Genomic DNA, 21786 nt, shown 5'->3' with positions numbered 1-21786 from the left:
AAAAGATAGATAAGGAGGAACAGAGTAATATAACCAGAAGAGATAAATAAGGCAAACAGCAAACTGAATTAAACTCAGAATTATTCATAATTGTGAATGTAATAATTCTAAATATGAATAGCATTAACCTTCCCATTAAAATTGATGTTTCTAGGGTTAAAGTAAAAGTAAGATTCTATAATATGCTGCCTACTTGAGATATATTTTAAATACAAATGTATAATGATTGAAAATAAGAAAAATTAAATATCATGCTAATAGTATCAAAATTACAAACCTATAGTACTTTGGATAAGCAACCTTATCAACTAAAATACAGTGCTTCTTAGAATACAGTGCAATATGAAAGGGGGAGAATGCCTTTAGAATGAGGAAACCTGGTAAACAATATAAGCCAGGAAATCAGGATCAACATCAACAGTGATTAAGGAAGTCATGATGAACAAAAGAAACAATCTTTTGAAAGATTATGATTTTGTTAAAGGTTAATAAAAAAAAATATGCTGAGATGGTGTATCTGATTAAGCACACATAGTACTATGCTCAAGGACCCAGGTTCAAATCCCCACTGCCTACATGCAACAGAGATGATTCAGGAGCAGTGAAGCAGGTCTGCAGGTATCTATCTTTCTCCCTCTCTGGCTCTCCTCACCTCTCAATCACTTTCTATCCTATAGAATAAATTTTGAAAAAAGAATGGCTGCTAGGAGCAGTGGATTTGTAGGGCTAGTACAGAGCCCCAGCCTTAATCCTGGAGGCAAAAAAAAAAAGAGAGAAAAGAAAGGAAAAGAAAAAAAAGAAAAGAAAAGAAAAAGGAAAAAGAAAGGAAAGAAATATACTGACAAAAAGGTGCTTGATTCACTAAACTACAAATAATCAGTATATATAATTTTAGGTATAATCATTTTTATTTATAAAATATACATAATTTATATCAATAACAAAATTACAATCAATTAGAAAAATGACAAAAGTTGCTAACAAGCAATTTATTCACAAGTAAGCCAAATAAAATATTCACAAAAAAAATTGTCAGTTGGGACCACCTGCATATTAGATGCCAGGCTCTGGAAAAAACTAGTAAAACCATGGCCCCTTGGAATATACCTAAATTAGACCTACTAGCTTTTTCCAAAATGGAGACCCCAAATGCTCACCTGCAATATTCTTGCCTTTAGGTTCATTCACGATTATTTAACAAATTTTTCTGCTTTATATCTTAACTCTTTTTCAGCTACCAGGTTTTAGATACTACTATGATACCAACCTGACTTCCCTGGGCAGATGACCCCACTAACATGTCCTAGAGTCCCGCTTCCCCAGAGCTCTTTTCCCCACTAGGGAAAGAGAGAGACAGGCTGGGAGTATGGATCAACCTGACAATGCTCATCTTCAGCAGGGAAGCCAGACCTTCCACCTCCTGCACCCCATAATGATCCTAGGTCCATACTCCCAGAGAGAGAATAGGAAAACTATCAAGAAGGGATGGGATATGGAGTTCTGGTGGTAGGAATTATGTGGAATTGTACCCTTTTTATCCTATAATTTTGTCAATATTTCCATTTTATAAATAAAAAATTTTTAAATTGTCATTCTCTGAGTATTAAGTATTGGTGAATTAAAATCAAAGCTATGGGGTAGGGCTTTCATAGATTCCCCCTACCCAAAGTACCAAAATCTCTGGCTTTCCTGGATTTGCTCCAAGAAGATAGTGGAAAGCTACTAACTGCTCCACAGATATTCACACTTAGAAAAGTGAAGAAACTGACTTCTTGCCCTTTAATGGGACCATGGCTCCCTGAATAAATACAATCTAAGAGGCAGGAAGAGAGAAATCTAGACATGAGCACAGTTCTTATACTGGAGTCTTTCTATAACTTTCCTATCCTCTGTTACTGTCACAACATAGGTCATGAGCAGTGACAAAGTGGTCCCTGGTCAGCTATTCAGGGCTTCTTCCCAACACCACTGGGCCACCTCCCAGGCTGCAGTGTGCACAAGGTTAGGCTGAGCAAAGCAAAGGTAGGAAAGCAGGTTACCAGGTGAAGATGAAAACTATCACAGAAAGTTCTGAAATATAATTGAAATGATTTGGGGGAGAATCGCCAAATAGAATTGCTTTTTAGTTCCTTACCTCCTGTGCTTCACTGGGTCTTTGTGCCAGCATTGTTCTACTGTTCCCAGGAGACCTTTTAATTTCAGATAGAAGGTAAAAGACAGAGTAGGAGAGAGACATAAGAGAAGGAGAAGAGACCGCAGCATGGAGCTTCCCCTTTTTGTAGTGTTACTACTGTGTGGTGACCTGGAGTTGTACTCAGTGAGTCTTATCCCAGACCCCTAAAGATCGTTAAAAATCCAAACAGGCATCAGAGAGAACAAAAGTCTCTCAAGTAAAAATTTTTTTATGACCAGTCAGACTAAGAGTCTATAAGATTTGGCAACAGACCTGAACCTAGTCATGAGGAACAACCAAACAAATTCAACGAAACATTCTATAAAACCATGGCCCCAAGCTAATATCCTCAGTTTAAAAAAAATTAGGAATGATACTGAAACAAAAAAAGAAGTTTCAATATAGACTGTCAACTAAGTTAAATCCCTGATATTGAGATGTATACAATTTGACAATGATTTGTATCACATGCTTACTATATATGTAACAGAGTTTTCTTAGGAAATGCATGTTGAGGTGCTTAGAGACAGCAGATCAAAATGGCATTTACTCTCAGGTATATCAGAAATCATACAGTGTGTGTTCAGATATAACAAAATATTAATGTTAGCTACATTGAAAAACTTCTTAGCATTACTCTTGTTATTCTTCTTTAAGTTTGAAACTCATTTTAAAAAAAAAAGTTGGTACATGATGGTGGAAAAGAAGTTTGGGGTGAGAGTGTTTTGCAGACACTTGTCTTGGGGAGGTACGAAATTGTATTCATGTGTTAACAACTGTACTGTAAACCATTAACCTCCCAGTAAAATGATGATAAAAGAAATTAAAAATAAAAAGTTAAACATTTTTAAAGAATAGTCCCAAAGAGGCTGACTGTATTTTCCTTCTTTAAAGTAAATGCAATTTTCCTGCAATCATTGTTAGGAGTGACACAGACCCCATCTATACCCTAATTATGCCCACAAATCTGTGGATCATCATCTCATCCCTCCACATACCCCCCAATAATAACCTGCTTGTAATCCCCCACAACCTTTATCCATGATAACTGGACTAGCCCCTCTCATTCCAGTTGACCCTGTGGGAAAGTGTGCCTAACTGCCCAAGTAAATATCTCTCTTATCATTTATATTACTTCCCCCACCACACACACACACACACACACACACACACAAACACACACACACACACACACACATTTTCTAATATTGAAGAGTCCAGAGTCCTGGAAGCAAACTGTCAATCTGCCTGTCATAAGGGGCCCTGATTCTGAGGTGTCCATTGTGGTAGAGGACCAGGCCCCCCAGCTTGGTCCGTGTAATCAGAATGCATAGGAAATAGTTGGAGGGAGGTAATTTCCTTGAACACTCCACAGGGAATGCAGAGTTATGATTACCTAAGACAGCTTGGAAGCAGTGCAGCTGGAATGGCACTTTGCTAAATTTGGCAGCCCCAGGGGGAAAATGAGACTTTTTAAATCAGGAAGTCTGCTTTGGCTAACGTCTCTATCCCCGTCTGTCATGCCTTCCTCTGCCAGGAGTGAAGAGCTGCCTGGAGTGACAAATATGCTTGCAAGCAGACAGGGAGAGCGGGAGGGGGCTCTGAGGAGAAGCAGGAGGAGCAAGAGTCTGAGCAGGCCATAACCCTTGCAGCCATTATGGCCCCATCCCAGCATGCCTTGCTCCACTCATAGCATATGCTGTTAGGTAGGAGGTGCAAAACCATTATGCATTCCTTTGCTTGCTGGTGGCTTTTCCTAAACTGACCTCTGAACACTGGACAAGGCAGAGGCAGGAAAGTCTCTGCTCAGAGCTGGGGATATAAACCAGTAAGCAGTGGGTCATGCATAAATGGCAGATTCATTTTATTTGGTCTGCACAGTTTGGTTTGCTTTTGTCATGTTTTTAATTTGTAGAAAACAATTAAAACTTGGGAACTATCACATTAAAATAAAAGGCCACTGTTTTTGCCAAAGAACCAGATTGAGCAAGTGGCACTCCCATTTTGACAAAGCACACACACTTTAATTTGTCACAATCCCCGCCACTCTGTATTGTCTCCCTGACTAAGGTAATCACTTAGCATTTTTAATCTCATCACATTTTCACTGATTTTATACTTACAGTACATTTGTTTTCCCCCATCCTTCTCTCTCTCTCTCTCTCTCTCTCTCTCTCTCTCTTCTCTTCTCTTTCAGCAGAACAATAGATATTTGGAGGTTATTTATTTATTTTTGTTGCTGTTATTAGATAAAGACAGACAAAAACTGAGACGGAAGTGGGAGGGAGGTAGAGAGGGAAACATTTGCAGCACTGTTACACTTCTCATGAAGCTTGCCTCCTGAAGCTGCATGTGGAGACCATGAACTTGAACCCAGGTCCTTGAGCATAGTGGTGTGTACACTCAACTGGATGTGCCACTGTCTGGACCTCTGGACTATTTCAAAAAGAACTATTTTCCATTTCTATCCACTTTGGTCAAATAGTTTCCATTTTGGCCTCTCTGTCCCACAAAAGTGACAACATTCATATTCCTCATTCAACAGGTCTTCAGTTGTCCTTGGTACCCAAAATAGAAGTGCCCCCCTTAGGATGCATATCAACTGTGTGCAAATGCACTTTCACTATAAGATCCTTCCCAGATAAGAGACTACAACACTATTTATTTCATAATAAATGCATCCTTAAAGCCACCAAAATTATAATATGCCCTCCTCCCAATTCTCACTGCCTCTTCCTCCAGAGGAGATGATCATAATCCTCACGTCTCCCATCTGTCTGCTCCAGCTGTCCCTACCAGCATGCAGACAGATAGAGCAGGAGGAGGGTCCATGAGTAGTGGCTGATGGGGTTGTGGAGGGCAGAGGATGATAGAGAGTGGAGCTAAGAGAAGCATGTGAAATATTGAGGTTGCAAAGAATAGTTCACTTAGAATGCTGCCATGCCATGTGCACAGCCTAGGTTAAAACCTAGTCCCCAACCACTGAAGGAAGCTTCAGTGCTGTGATCTCTTTTATTCGCTCTCTTTCCCTTTCTAAAGAGAAGGGGGAAGGTGAGAAAGAATATAAATCTAAATCTTGGGGTACAGAAAGAAGAGTGGAGTAAGGTGCTTTTGCTTAAGGCCCTCTCATGCCCAGAGAACCCAAATAATCACATGTGAAAGTATCACCAAATAAGGTCACTTATTCAGTTACAGAGATGACCAGAAAGATGGAAGAAAGGGAACCCCATTTTAAACCTGTGTGAACCATACTGTGAAATCAAGTTTTTAAAAATAAATCCTGTGGTCAGATTAGGAGCAGCATAGTGTATGTGCAGTGTGTGTGTGTGTGTGTGTGTGTACACATATGCCTGTGTACCCCAGCATGTGTCTTCACAGATTTCATTTGGTCAATGTAGTAGGCTTGTGTATGTCATAGCTTTGGAAATCTTGTCTTATCATTTCTATTTCTATTTTGTGGTACTAGAAGCTCATAAAAAGGAGATGTCCTGGCCCCACCTCCCTTATGTTCTGGAAGACTCCAGATCCTGCTTGCCTCCCACATGGGCATCAGCACCCCCTACAGCCCATTCTGGGAAACACACACCCCCATGGTTGCTGGAGAAGGACTTTACCTGGGCAGGAAATGTCAGCTTCCCAAGGACTAGAGGGTCAGCAGGAGGCAAAAGTCATAGAGCTCAGTGGGGTGCTTCCTACTGTATTATTGCCTGGGTCTCTTCTTCTCTGTAGACCTCAGATTCACCTTCCCTTGCCCCACTCCAGAGGTCTTGTCTCCAACTGCCCCATTCAACTGCCGCTCCCAGCACACCTGTAAAGGGAACTCTGGGAGACCAGTATTCTCTCTGCCCACATTAAAGGGCACTACCCTCACCCAGGACAACTCTCTCAGTGACAGTCACCTCTATATAATGTGAAAACTGACCTCTCCCAGCCTGTAACATCACACCTTTGTGTAAAGGAATAAATGTTCCTAAACTCCATTCTACAGAACACAAGATTTGCTATGATAGGCTCAGGGCATGGCTGAGAGCAGCAGCCAAGGCTTCTGACTCCCAACCCAGGGCAGGGACATACCTCCCAGAAGTTATTCATTTCCCTCTCTGCATTTCCACGAAGGTGAAGAAAACCTGGGGTCCTGGGAGGGGAGAGGGGAATCCAAACTTCACAACAAAAATCTCATCCATTCATTGCACATTCCTTCAACCAGAAATGAAAGGCAACTTAAGCTCATTCATTTGGGTTTTTTCTTTGAATTCAGTAGAAGGTAAGTGTAAGACTTAAACTAAAAACTTACTGTGGTGTTACCCACAAGCATTGCACATTTCTGGAGTACAAGTCTCTTCCTAATTCTTGAGCCCTTTGACATGTCTGGCCATGGTGTAGGCTCAGAAAAAGTGCCTAGGGGCCAGGTGGTATCACACCTAGTTGAGCACATACATGACTGTATACAAGGGTCTGGGTTCAAGACCCCAGTCTCCCCACTTGCATGAAAGTATGAAGGAAACAAGGCTACAGGTAGGTTTCTTTCTTCCTCTCTCACTATCTACTTCTTTCCTCTCTCAAAAAAAAAAAAAAAGAATACAAAAGAAAAATAGTAAAAAAAAAAAAAAAAAAGAAAAGAAAAAAAAAGGCAAGTACTCAAGCTCAGAGCTGGTTGAGAGAGTCCAATCAATTACAAAATTGGTTGGGAGGGAACACAATCTCTCAATTCACAAATAACAAATTTTGATTCACCTTTAATTTAGAAATCTTACAAGTTCCTCTCCACTTAACTCAGACAGATTTTGTGGCAAATCTTGCTGGAATACTTCAAGCTTGCCCAAGACCCCCTCCCTACTCCTTTTTTTCTTTTTGTCATCATAAATCATGTTTTCCTCTTAAAAGTGTAACATTTAAGTATGTAGGCATACTTAGTTTTTTTTTTTTTAAGTAATAGTTCGAACTCTATTCTGAGAATACTAAACTAGTTTTGGATGCTTTGTATATTGATTAATGCAATGGCTTAAGTCTTCATGATAAAAATCACAAAAGATGTTAATGACAAGTGGGAGGCACAGTCTGAGGCCTTCAATAATTATTGAATTACCCAAAATATTATCTTTTTCACTGCATGACTCTCCCTTAGTCCATGGAGGAAAAGAGAGATGAGCTCCTAAGAGTGATTTATCCACTTGCCAATTTTTTTTTTCTTTTTCCTCCAGGGTTATTGCTGGGCTCGGTGCCTACACCATGAATCCACCGCTCCTGGAGGCCATTTTTTCCCCTTTTTTGTTGCCCTAGTTGTTGCAGCCTCGTTGCGGTTATTATTGCCATTGTTGACGTTGCTTTGTTGTTGGATAGGACAGAGAGAAATGGAGAGAGGAGGGGAAGACAGAGAGAGCGGGGAGAGAAAGATAGACACCTGCAGACCTGCTTCACCGCCAGTGAAGCAACTCCCCTGCAGGTGGGGAGCCGGGGGCTCCAACCGGGATCCTTATGCAGGTCCCTGCGCTTTGCGCCACGTGCGCTTAACCCACTGCGCCACCGCCGGACTCCCCCACTTGCCAATTTTATACTGTTAAATTAAAATGGACTGGGGAGGGGAGTCTCAATCACAGTTTATAGGTAAGTAATATTTTTATTTCTCATTCCTGAGAGAATACTAGCCTTGCTACTCCTTCCTTGGTTAATTCTCTCTTGGTGCCTTCTCTGCTGACTATTTCTGACTCATTTACTTCCTGGGGAGGTGACTCACAGCGAAGGCTGCTCTAACCAAGTCATTCTCCTATTTGTGTCCCAAAGGGAATTGGGATGCAGGGAGGGTCCACAGATGGGACAGAAAAACAGGTATGATTAGGAAGGTCTCCTGGCCTCTAGAGTGAGCTGGGTGCCAGAGGGTTTCTTTAAACCTAAGAACCCATTTTATGTGCCTCCTTTCATCTCTCCATAAATGTAAACCACTGCTAATAATAACATTTGACATTTGTAGAGCTCTTTGTGTCTCACAAAGTTCTTCCTCCTTTTACCACTTGATCTTCACAACAACCCCAGGAGATCTCAGCATAAGACTCACTTTCAGGATCTCCAAGCAAATTCAAATGCTTTCAGATTGATGGAAGGAGACTGAAAAGGAGTTTTTATCGAAGTTGCAGCAGATCTGGTAGAGCTGGGTTGCTACCTAGGTACACAGGAATTTGCTATGACATAAAGAGGACTGCTTGACCTCTCAGACAGTAGATTCTAGCATGAAATAAAGGAGAGAAGCTGTACGGGTTCTGCCTAAAGGATTCCTTTAAAAAGAATGTACAACTCCTATTCTAGACAGTATGCCACTCACAAAGACCATAGCACCAAGGCTGGGTGAACACATTCCACAGGCCAAAGAAGGTACATGGGGGGAGGAGGGTAGACAGACAGACACTACTGCAGTACAGGGAGAAAATATGAGAAATCCTGTCTATATTTGTCTAATCAGTTTACATAGTCTATTTTTAGATATATGTATATCAGTACATTATATTCTGTATGTAAACAAATAAACATGCATCTGTCAAAAGGCTGGAAAATTTCAGTCACTCCTTCAGAGAATTTTTCCACTCTGATATTCTGTAAGATCTTCATTGACTTTGTCTAAGACGTTCCATTTTTCTGTCTTTGAACAGCATGTCTTCAATAAACCATAAAGACATGGATTCAGTCAACTCTAAAAATAAAACTTAAAATTTATTTATTTAATAGGAGAGAGAACCAAAGCATCGCTCCTGCCTATGTGGTACCAGAAATGAAGCCCAGGACTCCATGCTGAGTGAAATCCTGTAACTTCCCCATCTGCCTAAATATTTTTAATAATTTAAAATATAAATGTGTGTTTACTGTTATAAATACATACATATATATATGGAGAAAAACAAAGACAGAGAGAGAGAGAAGGAGAGACATAAAGGCCCCAGGAAGCCCTCAGAAATCAGTGTGGAGTTACACAGAATCAGTAGTATGTAGTAGTTAAGAGCAGGAATTCTGAAATCAGATCTAAGCTTAACTTCTCTAAATTCCAACTTCTGCAACTACAAAACAAAGACACTACTAACCTCAAAGCACTGTAAATTCACTGATAAGTGCAAATTGTAAGTAATGTGCTGAAAACAATGCCTTAAACATAGTAAACACTTAGCAGATGTATTATTTATAAGTGATAATTATTTTAATTGGCAGGATCCCATGAGAATAAAACACTCAAACTTCTGAGTTGATATTGGAAGCTGTCCAGTAAGAATACACAAAATATCTGCTAAAAAGAAGGAGCTTGTGTTTTTGTTTTTTCATCTTTATGATGTGCCTAAGGAGAGGGACCTAAATAAAGTTGATGCCAAGTGACATCCCTTGGAATTTGGATGGGTTTTTGAAGCCATATGTGGCTGAAACATATATTAGCTAACCAGAATCACATGAATACCTCAATTAGAGAAGAGTTTTCTAATAAAGAAAATGACATATGCTTGGGCAGCAAACAGGTGTTCTGACCTCAACTCCACCACTTACACCTCAGAGACTAAGCAAGTCACTTGGCACAGAAAGCTGATCTAGCATAAAAACTCATCCTACACAAAGAAACATTCCATTCTTAGAGTTAAGAAAACTATGCTTATTGTGAACAAGTTTTGTTTGTTTGCTTGTTTGTTTTATTTTTTTACCAGAGCACTACTCAGTTCAGGCTCACAGTTGTCCTAGAGATTGAACCTGGGACTTTTGGTGTTTCAGGCATGAAAATCCTTTTGCATAAGCCTTATGCTATATCCCTAGCCTCAGTTATTTTTTAGAAAAAAAAACGTTGGTTCATAAAAATTGTGCAGTGCATCTGATTTCCTTCTTTGCACAAACTGTGAAAGGGGAAAAAAATCCCTGTGCCATCTGGAGCAGCTATAGATAATCTTATGATTTTCATCTTATGTGATATTACCTAAACTCTCAATTACAAATCAGACACTGCCCTCAGAATTCTTTTTTTTAAATTTATTTTTCCTTTTGTTGCCCTTGTTGGTTTTTTATTGTTGCTGTAGTTATTATTGTTATTGTTATTGATGTCATCATTGTTAGATAGGACAGAGAGGAATCAAGAGAGGAGGGGAAGACAGAGAGGGGGAGAGAAAGACAGACACATGCAGACCTGCTTCACTGCATATGAAGTGACTCCCCTGCAGGTGGGGAGCCAGGGGCTCAAACCGGGATCCTTACGTGGGTCCTTGCGCTTTGCACCACCTATGCTTAACCCACTGCACTACCACCCGACTCCCCACCCTCAGAATTCTAAGACTGAAGGGTCTGAGGAGAATTTCAGGGGATGTTGGTTGGCACTGAGACTTTTGTATTAGAACTGAAGCTCTGGGTTAGTGTAGTTGCCTCTAGAGCACAGCACAAACCACAGAGCATTTTGGAAAGCAAGGGTTTAGCAAGAAACACCATAATTATAATCCTTGTAATCAATAGAAATGATTTTGCCCTGGTTTATGCTCAGAGTTAATGCAGTGGTAGCAAGAACAAAGTAAGTGTAGGCTGGGTGCTTTGAGCTCCTGACCTGACTCTAACAAATGTATAGTGTATAGAGGTCTCCCCATGCCAATAAGCAAGATGTCTGAGAAGTCCACCCAGTTCTAACACTATTTATCTGGAGATTGGATGGTTGAATGGCCCAGTCTTTCAAGCCCACCTTCTACTTCAAAGACCAGAGGTGGGCAGCCAGACCCAGCTATTGCCTTTGCTTCTGACCAACCAGCTACAGATAGGTGGTCTCCACAGTCCCCTCCTCAAACTTCCAGTGCCTGTCACAAGCCCATTGTCATCTGTGCTTCTAGCTGACTAACAAGACATCAAAAGGTTTTCACAGTCTCATGTTTGATCAATTTACTAGATCAACACATGAAACTTAGGGAGCCCACCTTGCTTACCTAATAACCAAATTATTACAAAGAAAGTATATTATTCAGCAAAAGTTAGATGGGTAGGATGTGTAAGCCCAGGTGTGGGAGAAAGATACAGAGCTTCCATACACTCTCCAAGTATGCCATTCTTCTAATATCCATGTCCACCAGCCTGAGAACTTGCTGAAGCCCATCCTTCTGGATATTTATGGAGCCTTCATTACATCTGCATGAGTGACAAACTCATTGGAAGCTGTTAACTCAGTGGTCAGCCCTAGTCTCTTCCTCCTAGAGGAGCAGAACTAAGTTCCAGCCCCCTAATCACATTTGGTCCCCTGAAACCAGTCCCCCTCCTTAGGTGCTTCCCCGAAAGTCAACTCTTTAATCTAATAAGAGATATGTTTATCACTCTCAATAAGTAGGAAATACCAAAGCTTTGGGGTGAACCAGCAACTAAAGATGAAGGTCAAAAATGTATGAGTAGCATATTATAATCATCTGAATTTCTATATGTATATATTTACATATACATACTTTTACTATATATATATAATCAAAATATCTCACAAGTGGGAATGTAAATTGGTCCAACCTCTGTGGAAAGGAGTCTGGAGAACTCTCACAAGGCTAGATATGGACCTTTCATATGACCCAGTAATCCCTCTCCTAGGGATATATCACAAGGACTCCATAACACCCAAACAAAAAGATATATGTACACTTGTGTTCACTGCAGCACAATTCATAATAGCTAAAACCTGGGAGCAACCCAGGTACCCAACAACAGATGAATGGCTGAGAAAGCTGTGATATATATATACACTGGAATACTACACAACTATTAAGAATAATGAACCCACCTTCTCTGACACATCTTGGATGGAGCTAGAAGGGATCATGTTAAGTGATCTAAGTCAGAAAGACAGATAAGTACGGGATGATCCCACTAATAAACATAAGTTGAGAAAGAAGAACAGAAAGGGAAACTCAAAGCAGAATCTGACTGAGTTTAGAGTAGGATACCAAAGTAAAAATCTCTTGTGGAGGTTGAGGGTAGATGCTCAGCTTCATTGGGGAGGGGGGAGGATGGGATGGGACACAGTCTTTTGGTGATGGGAATGGTATTTATGTATACCTCTATAAACCTATACCCATATAAATCACTATTTAATTAATATGAGAGGGGAAATATTGATTGAATGTCTCACACTTTTTAATGGACAGATCATAGGCTGAGTCTTTGAAATCTTAACTCTCCTAAAAGCTTAGACTAAGAGAACAGAATCAACCGGTGGTGTTACTTTATAAGATACAGATATATATATAAATAGCATCAAAGAACATAAATTATGGTGGTGTTGTGTATGATACAGCAAATCCTAACAATGGGATTTTTATAATCAATCCAATTGCCAAATAATTTGATTATAGCTATAACTATCTATTGCCTTCTTAAACCCTAAGATAGCAGGAACCTCCAACTTCCTCTATAGAGCGTATATTTCTCCCAGTCCTGGAACCTGTAGGGTGGGGCTCACTTTCCTGCATGCTTCTCTCAATTCATACCAACTGATACTGCATTTGCTGATCCCAGCCTATTCAATGAAATGAGTACCAACTTGGCATGTTTCACTTCAGAATGTGTCCAGAGACGTCAGGCATGGAATGTTAATCCATCAGACTCATTACTCAGATAAGACCTTTCCTTTCTCATAGGGCTCCTTAGTTCCATTTCAGGTGGTCCACTTCCCAAAAAAGCCTCAAAACCTAGATATAGACCAGGTCCCATGAGATAGGGCAGATGTACACATGTATCCATAAAGTAAGGCAAAATATATTCCTGAAAGCAAAAGTGCACAATAGTTTGCAGTGAGCCAATAAATGAAGCAAGCAAGTAGAAAGACCTAAAAAAAAAAAAAAAAAGACACCATAAACTTCATAATGAAATACTTTCTACTTAGACTTAGATACCCTCCCCATCTACTCCCTATTACACTTCCCTCAGTCACTCCAAAGCTAACCTTATCAAAGTAAGGACTACAAAAGCTGAATAAGGGCAAGAGACTGGCATACTTTAATGATGATGCTTTAGTCACTATCAGGCTACCTCATTAGCTGAGTCCCTAGCTGGGGAGTCCTGTGATTCCCACACAGACATGATGAGCCTAGACCTCGAATAGATCCCTCTCTTCATTATCACTGGTCATCTCCATCATGAATAACATAATGGACCCCTTTCTTTCCCTCAATATGGATCAACAATGGTAGAGAATGTTCCATCCTTCAAAATGGGGTTGGATAACATACTCTACTTATCACCTGAAGAAGATGGGTCCTGAAATTGGTGCAACCTGGAATGTTCCTACTTGGAATGACCACAGGATGCAAGTTCGGACCTAGAGGGATGTAGAGGTTACATAGGCTCCTATTCTGAATATGGGCCCCAGATCAAATCAATGGGGTTTACAGCCAACAATATTTATACACTTACTTTTCCCATATTTTGGAGCTACTCTCTTCCCTGATCTAGCTTTATAGCCCTTTTTCCAGCCATGACATCATCTCCCCAGACAATACTTTGGGTCCTGCCTGCATGTTATTGTCAGACTCAAGCAAAACCTAGTAAAGCCATGAGCCTCTTAGAATATACCTAAAATAGACCTAACCTACTAGCTATTTCCAAAATGGAGACTCCAAATCTTCATCTGCAATATTCCAGCCTTTAGATTCACGATTAATCAACAATTTATATTACTTTATATGTTAACTCTTTTTCAGCCACCAGGTTCCAGATGCTACCATGATGTCAACCAGACTTCCCTGGGCAGACGACCCCACCAATGTGTCCTGGAGCTCCACTTCCTAAGATCCCTACCCCACTAGGGAAATAAAGAGACAGGCTGGGAGTATGGATCAACCTGCCAATGCCCATATTCAGCGGGCAAGCAATTACAGAAGCCTGATCTTCTATGTTCTGCACCCATAATTACTCTGGGTCCATACTCCCAGAGGGTTAAAGAATAGGAAAGCTATCAGGGGAGGAAATGGGATACAGAATTCTGGTGGTGGGAATTATACCCCTCTTATCCTATGGTATTGTTAGTGTTTCCATTTTATTAGATCTATAACTTCTATGAAAAGGTCAGCTATCAGCTCCTTGCTCAAAGAAGATATGCCTGACCACTGTGAGGTCTTTCTCCCCAACTCTTGCAACAATGCCTGTTACTCTTTCTGAGTTTCATTCCTTCCTGTTTCAGATTTGAGTTCCAAGGTATCCTGTCTAAATCAGATGGTATAGTTGTGGGTGAAGGACCTCCTCTGTCTGGAACTTAGTTTCTTTTTATAAAATAAGAGTTGACCTTAGACACAGGCTAACATTTTGTGTGCCATATACCTCTCTGGCTTTGGAGTAAGTTCTTAGAATAGAATTTCTAAATACATCAAATAAGATATGCAGGGCTACAAAGAAACCCAATTATACTGAAACATGGTTTTCAGAATACATATAAAAGATAATGTTGGGCATTATAATATATATGCTACATGATGTACATCTACAATGATGTATCAGATAACATGATGTAGCAATAGATCTAATAACTGTTAAAATTTCAAAACGGTGCATGTAAATGATGGTTTGAGCTATTTAAAACAATTGAACTGATATTTGAGACTATCTGTGCTCACAGTCAGTTGGTGGTTTAATGACTAGGGTGTCATGAGAATATGTGTTTTCCATTAGTGACAAAGCCACAGGTACTAGTAATGGCTATATGTTTGTGGCTTCTTTCATAATCAACAACAGTGCTAATATTCAGTTAGAAAAAATAAAGGTATCATTTTCCCCCATCCGATTGCACAGATTCCCCCTGAATATAGTTAAGGAATCCAAGAACATCTGCACTGATGATCCCTGAAGTTGCTTCTGACTCTGACACATATGAATTTCAGAGTTATTTAAAAGAAACAAGGGACAGACTGGGGGACATTTAGGATAATGGACTAGCTCAGATACGTCTGAGTGATCTTGGCCCACATCTCAATACAAGCAACATCTGAGAACATAGTTCAAAAGGCAAATCTTTACACCCCATTCACCTAGTCAATTTACACCTAGTCAATCAGAACTATGGGGGTAGGCCCCAGCAAGCAGTATCTTAACCCTCCAAAGAACACTGATTTACTTTTTTGTTTGTTTATTATATTAGTGATTTAATATTGATTTATAAAGTTACACCATTCCCACTACCACAGTTCTAAATCCCTAGTCCCTTCATTGCAAGCCACAGCAGTTCTCCCAAGGTTGCAGACATGAGTTAACTATCATCTTCACAACTATCTGTTTACATTTATACATAATTGCCCCCTTTTTCTTCCAGGTCCAGTCCCCTCTTCCCATCTGAGCCACACATAACCCTATTACTACATCTAAATGCCCCTCCCTCTTTCCTCCTCTCTCTCAGGGTCCCAACAGAGCTGAAGAAGAACCAGTCCAGTCTCAGAACCCCCATCATAAGGCAGCATATTGTGTTCATAACTGCACCAAGCTATCAAGTCCATTGAAGTCATTCAATCCAGTTTCTTACCCATGCAAAATATGGTGCAAACGGGAACCTTCTGAGAGCCCTCTCCAAGGCTAGGGCTAACATCAAAAGTCTCCTCATCCTACCTCGGAAGACCATTCAGAATCAGAAAATAATTCCAGCCATTCTGAGCGGTACCTTTTCAATAAACAACCCAGATGTCCATGATTTCTGGGCCAGGACTGCCATCTGGAGTCACTTCTAGAGAGAACAAGCCCTTCAGGAATGTGAAGACTGAATCTGTGCTCTTCCTTGCTGGTCCCTCACAATATGGGATTCAGTCAGTCCCTGGTAGTTGTCCTTTGAAGTGCCTCTATTTCACAGACAAAATGGAGTGACTAGAAGGAAGGGATAGGGAAGACGCTCCTTTGCTCTCTGCATGGCTTGTTGTAACTGTGGGACACAACAGAAATTGTGTTGAGTTTTATCTGCTGCACTTGACCAAGTGGAGAGATATGGACTGAAGAAATATTAAAACCTTTAGTGGGCCAGCAAAATAGTTCACCAGGTAGGGTCTTATCAAACACAAAACCTAAGTTCAAAGTCCAGTATCACATAGGGAATGATACAGTGGCACTGTGCTCACTCAGTCTCTTTCCTCAGTACAATGAAATCATACATGTGCAAGTCTCCAGTGACACCAAAAAATAATAACAATAAATTCTTTAAAACCCATATACACAGGTGGGGGGAAGAAAGCATGATGGTTATGCAAAGAGATTTTCATGCCTGAGGTTCCCGAGTCCCAAGTTCAACCCATAGCACCACCACAAGCCAGAGCTAAGCAGTGCTCTGGTATCTATGAAATTAAAATAAATACATTAAATATTTTAAAAACCCTAGGCCCTCAAAATACTATGATAGCCACAGTAAGCCAGAAGGAGAAGGAAACATACTAGATGATTTTGCTAAAAGATGGGCTCAAAGAAACAAAAGCAAAGGACAATACAGGGGAGAAGGGAAGAGTCTAAGGAGAGGTTGGGGACCTGTGTCTCTATGGTGGAACAAGATAATAGTTTGGTTGAATGTATAATACCAATTCTGGGGAAATGTGCCCTTGTGACAAACAAAATTCTATGAATGAATATCTTCTTAATAAAGTGACATTAGAGTTGAAATTATATATTATATTATATATTAATTACTTTCCTCCCCACCAGGATGTAATTGAAAATGCAAGTAATAAAGCAGTAAGTGTAAGGAAGTAGAACAAAGTTCTATGAAATCTTATTACAGTTATTAATAGTTTGTTACAAGATTGTAAAATTATAATTGACAGTTCCACATCACATCCATCACCAAAGATTTGTGTCCCAACTCTCTCACCACCCAAAGATAATCACCATAGTTCTCATAAGTCTTAGAAAAAGATTGTTTGCTTCTATTTTGTTTTTGGATTTGGGGGGGGAGTTCGTGGTAAAATCAGATCTCTAGATTCCACATATGAGTGAAACTATCTGGCAGTTGTCTTCAATTTCTTAAGTTATTTTGCTAAGCATAATCACCTCTGGTTCCATCTATTTTGTCCCATAGAATACAATACCATCCTTTTTGAATGCAGAGTAGTATTCCATGAAATATATATCCCATAGCTTCTTTAGCCAGTCACCTAACAGTTGTTTTTTTATATTATTTTAAATATCAAAAATCTTCTTTAGTTTTATTGCAAAACAATTCAGATACCCAGAAACAGAGAGATACTAATAGACAAGACAAACATATACTCATCACTAAGCATGACCAATACTGTTTAAAAATATACTATTTTTTTTCAAAACCTTATACTTTATTGCTGCTTGGAGCCAACAGCTCTGAATTTTTGCTGAATTACAAATTCACTTCAAGTTTGCAAACAAAAAACAAACAAACAAAAAACCCTAGAGCCTGGCAGTGGCACATCAGTAGAGTACACATATTACCATGCACAAGAACCCCTATTCAAGCCCCCAGTCCACACCAATGGAGCACTGATAGCTTTATGAATGGTGAATCAGTGCTACAATTGCCTCTCCATTCCCCCTTAGTTTTTCTACAAAAAAAGAAAGACAGAAATAAAGAAATAAAGAAATAAAGAAAGAAAGAAAGAAAGAAAGAGGAAAAAAATTACTGCCAGGGCAGTATATCGGTTATTCAGGCACCCACCAAGCCCCAGAAATAAACCTGATATCAACTGAAAATTCAATGTTTGGGAGGACAGAGGTGGCACACCTGGTTAAGAGCACATGTTACCATGCACAAGGACCCAGGTTTGAGCCCTCACTCCTCACCTGCAAGGGGAAAGCTTCGCAAGTAGTGAAGCAGGTCTGCAGGTATCTGTATCTTTTCTTCTCTATCCGTTCACGCCAATATCTATCTGTCCCAACAAATAAAGAAAAAAAGGGGGAGGCAATAGCCACCAGGTGTGGCAGATTTATTGTGTATGCACTGAGCCTGATTAATGACTCTGATGACAATATAACATTATATATTACATTACATTATATTATTATTTATATATATAATATATATATATATATATATATATCTTTTGTCTCTGTCCAAAACTGATGAAATCAGAACCTGTCTAGGAGTGGACAGAAATACTGTTTTAAAAAGCTTGGTAATTCCAAAGTGCAAGTACACCTGAGAAGTGTTGCAGAAGGAAAGGCTGCTGGAGGCGAGGCCAAGGAAGGTTAGATGAGACCCTGAAGAGCGAGTAGAATGGGGCTCCTCTCCTGCCCTCTCAGAGATCAACATTTTCCCAGACTAGAATCTTTGCAGGTTTGATCTGAAACCTGCAGGGCCTTTTTCCTGTTTTTGGGAGAAGCCTGTCATCTGCTGGCCAACTTGGAGAAAACATGAGGAGTGCTTTCTAACACACAATTCAAGTTCCAGAAGAGGATAAAGCAGAGTGACTCTATTGCCCATTGGGTGGGTAGGTGACTGGAATGCTGCAGTTTTAGTGGTTTAATAGCAGGTAAGGCTCCCAAACACTCCTTAAGACTCAGAAAAAAGGTAAGGGTAAGGGGGAGTGATAAACCAAACTAAGGGAATTTCAGGCCAGAGAAGACATTCACCTGGAAAGCACTCCAGGAGAAGTAGCAGGTGCTGTTAAGAAGCCCAGAAAAGAGGGAAAAGGGTGGCTTCCCTTACTAACACCAGGCAGCAGGCTTTCTCCTTTTTGGTCCAGGGATTGCATTAGCTAATCATTCCCATAGGAAATTGTTTATTGCTCTCTCCACATTGTAACATTCTTTATTGTTCCAATTCCTTTCTTCTGAGCAAATATTTGCTCATTTTTTCACATAGCAGGAGACCACAGCCTCACTTCCACCAGGAAGCCTGTTTGCCTTTCCAACACCCTGGGCTCAACTCCTATCACTCCACTCTGGGACAGCCTATTTACCTTTTACTGCTTCCTCACTCTCACCTGATCCCCAGTGCCATGAAGTCAGGAATATCAGCACCTGGCCCAAAGCAAGAAGCCACGTAAGAAATATTTGTAGATTGAATTGATTTTTTTTTCCTAAGGCCAAAACCAGACACTGTAATCTGAAAGTACTTTGAAATATTTTCTCCAACAATGAAGTCTCCCTAGAAGCAAAAAAAAAAAAGGGGGGGGGGGCGATTGCCATTTCCTGCTTTTTCTTTTATTTTTATTATTTAAAGAAGGAGACATTAACAAAACCATAGGATAAGAAGAGTACAACTCCACATAATTCCCACAACCAGATCTCTGTATCCCATCCCCTCCCCTCATACCTTTCCAATTCTTATCCCTCGGAAGTATGGACCCAAGGTCATTGTGGGATGCAGAAGGTGGAAGGTCTGGCTTCTGTAATTGCTTCTCTGCTGAATATGGGTGTTGACTGGTCAATCCATACTTCCAGCCTGCCTTTCTCTTTCCCTAGTAGGGTTGGGGCTCTGGGGAAGCGGAGCTCCAGGACACATTGGTGGGGTCATTTGTCCAGGGAGTCTGGTCAGCATCATGCTAGCATCTAGAACCTGGTGGCTGAAAAGAGAGTTAACATACAAAGTCAAACAAATTGCTGAACAATCATGAACCTAAAAGCTGGAATAGTGCAGATGAAGTGTTGGGGGGTACTCACTGCGACTATTGTGTACTTTTGCTTTCAGGTATATATTTTGCCCTAGTTTATGGATACGTGTGAACATATGATCTATTTCACAGGACCTGGTCTATATCTAGGTTTTGGGACTTTGTTAGGAAGTGAACTGTCTGGAATGGAATTAGAGAATACTATGAAAGGAAAGGTCTCATCCGAGTAATGAAGCTGAAAGGTTGTCATTCCACACCTGAAGTCTCTGGACACAGTCTGAAGTCAAGCATGCTGAGGTGGTACTCATTACGCTGATTAGGTTGGGATTGGCAGATGCAATATTATTTGATGTGAATTGAGAGAAGCATGCAGGAAAGTGCACCCCACTCTAGAGGTTCCAGGACAGGGGAAATACAGGCTCTATAGGGGAAATGTGAGGTTCCTGCTGTCTTAGGGTTCAAGAAGACAATAGATAGTTATTGCCATAATCACATTATTTGGCAATTGGGTTAACTTTGAAAAATCCCTTTGTTAGGATTTGCTGTATAATGCCCAACATCACTATACTTTATGTCCTTTGACATTATTTTTACACAGCTGTGCCACTGGTTGCTTCTGTTCTCCCTGGTCTAGGCTTTTGACAGAGTCAACATATCAAAGACTCAGCCTATGTATTAAAAATACTGAGTCTGTGCTTTAAAAAGTTTGAGATATACAATCAATTTTCCCCTCTCATATTAATTAAGTAATGATTTATATGACTACAAATTAATAAGAGTGTACATAAACACCATTCCCACCAACAAAAGACCTCCCATCCCACCCACCCACCCCAACCCCCCTGATGCCCCGGGAAGCTGAATATCCACCCTCATCCTCACCCCAGGGTTTTTACTTTGGTGGCCTACTTCAGATTTAGTCAAATCCTGCTTTTAGTTTCCCTTTCTGTTCTTCTTTCTCAACTTCTGTTGATGAGTGGGATCATCCCATACTCATCTTTATCTTAGCTCACTTAACATAATTCCTTCTAGCTCCATCCAAGATGTGTAGCTAAGGTGGGTTCATTGTCTTTAATAACTGTATAGTATTCATTGTGTATGTATACCACAACTTTCTCAGCCACTCATCTGTTGTTGGGCACCTGGGTTGCTTCTAGGTTTTAGCTATTATGAATTGTGCTGCTATGACCATAAGTGTACAAATATCTTTTTGGTTGGGTGTTATGTAGTCCTTGGGTATATCCCCAAGAGAGGAATTACTAGGTAATATGGAAGGTCCATGTCTAGCCTTGGAGGGTTCTCCAGATTGCTCTCCACAGAGGCTGGATCAATTTACATTCCCTCCAGCAGTGCAGAAGGGTTCCTCTGTCCCCACAGCCTCTCCAGCATTTCTTGTTGCTGCTGTCCTTTTTGATGTATGCCATTCTCACAGGAGTGAGGTGGTATTTCAATATTGTCTTTATTTGCATTTCTCTGACAACAGCGACATGGGGCAATTTTTCATGTGTTTTTTAGCCTTTTGGATCTCTTCTGTAATAAATGTTCTGTTTATATCCTCTGCCCATTTTTGGATGGGGTCATTTGCTTTTTTGGTGCTAAGTCTGCAAGCTCTTTGTATATATTGGTGATTAGTCTCTTGTCTGATGTATGGCATGTGAATATATCTTCTCCCATTCTGTGAGGGTTCTCTTTGTTTGTGTGATAGTTTCTTTGGCTGTGCAGAATCTTTTCAATCAGTCCCATTGATTTGTTTCTGCTTTAGTCTTCCTTGCAGTTGGGTTTGCATCATCACAGATATCCTTGAGGTTTAGGTGGATAAGTGTTCCATCAATGTTTTCCTCTAAGTATTTGATAGTTTCTGATCTGACATCTAGGTCTTTGATTCATTTGGAGTTGATTTTTGTTTCTGGTGAGATAAGGTGGTTCATTTTCATTATTCTGCATGTTTCAACCCAGTAGTCCCAGCACCATTTATTGAAGAGAGCCTCCTTCCTCCATTTAATACTTTGGGCACCCTTATCAAAGATTAGATGTCCATAGATGTGGGGGTTTAGTTCTGGGCTTTCAGTTCTGTTCCACTGGTCTGTGTGCCTATTT

At 40.3% G+C, this 21786-nt stretch overlaps 1 protein-coding gene across 5 annotated transcripts in view; it reads right to left on the bottom strand.

The window, feature by feature from the left end:
* ABCC12 (ATP binding cassette subfamily C member 12) overlaps positions 1-5914 on the bottom strand; it is a 99003-nt gene extending 93089 nt beyond the window's left edge. For all 5 annotated transcript variants that reach the window (XR_009548300.1, XR_009548301.1, XM_060185608.1 and 2 more), the window contains exon 1: positions 5788-5914. The gene's annotated coding sequence lies outside the window, so the exon portion shown is untranslated. The remainder of the gene's footprint in view (positions 1-5787) is intronic.
* Positions 5915-21786: the final 15872 nt, after the last annotated feature.

Source organism: Erinaceus europaeus, chromosome 2 (genome assembly GCF_950295315.1).
Source record: "Erinaceus europaeus chromosome 2, mEriEur2.1, whole genome shotgun sequence".
Classification (NCBI taxonomy): domain Eukaryota; kingdom Metazoa; phylum Chordata; class Mammalia; order Eulipotyphla; family Erinaceidae; genus Erinaceus; species Erinaceus europaeus.
This window is presented reverse-complemented; position numbering and strand designations above follow the sequence as displayed.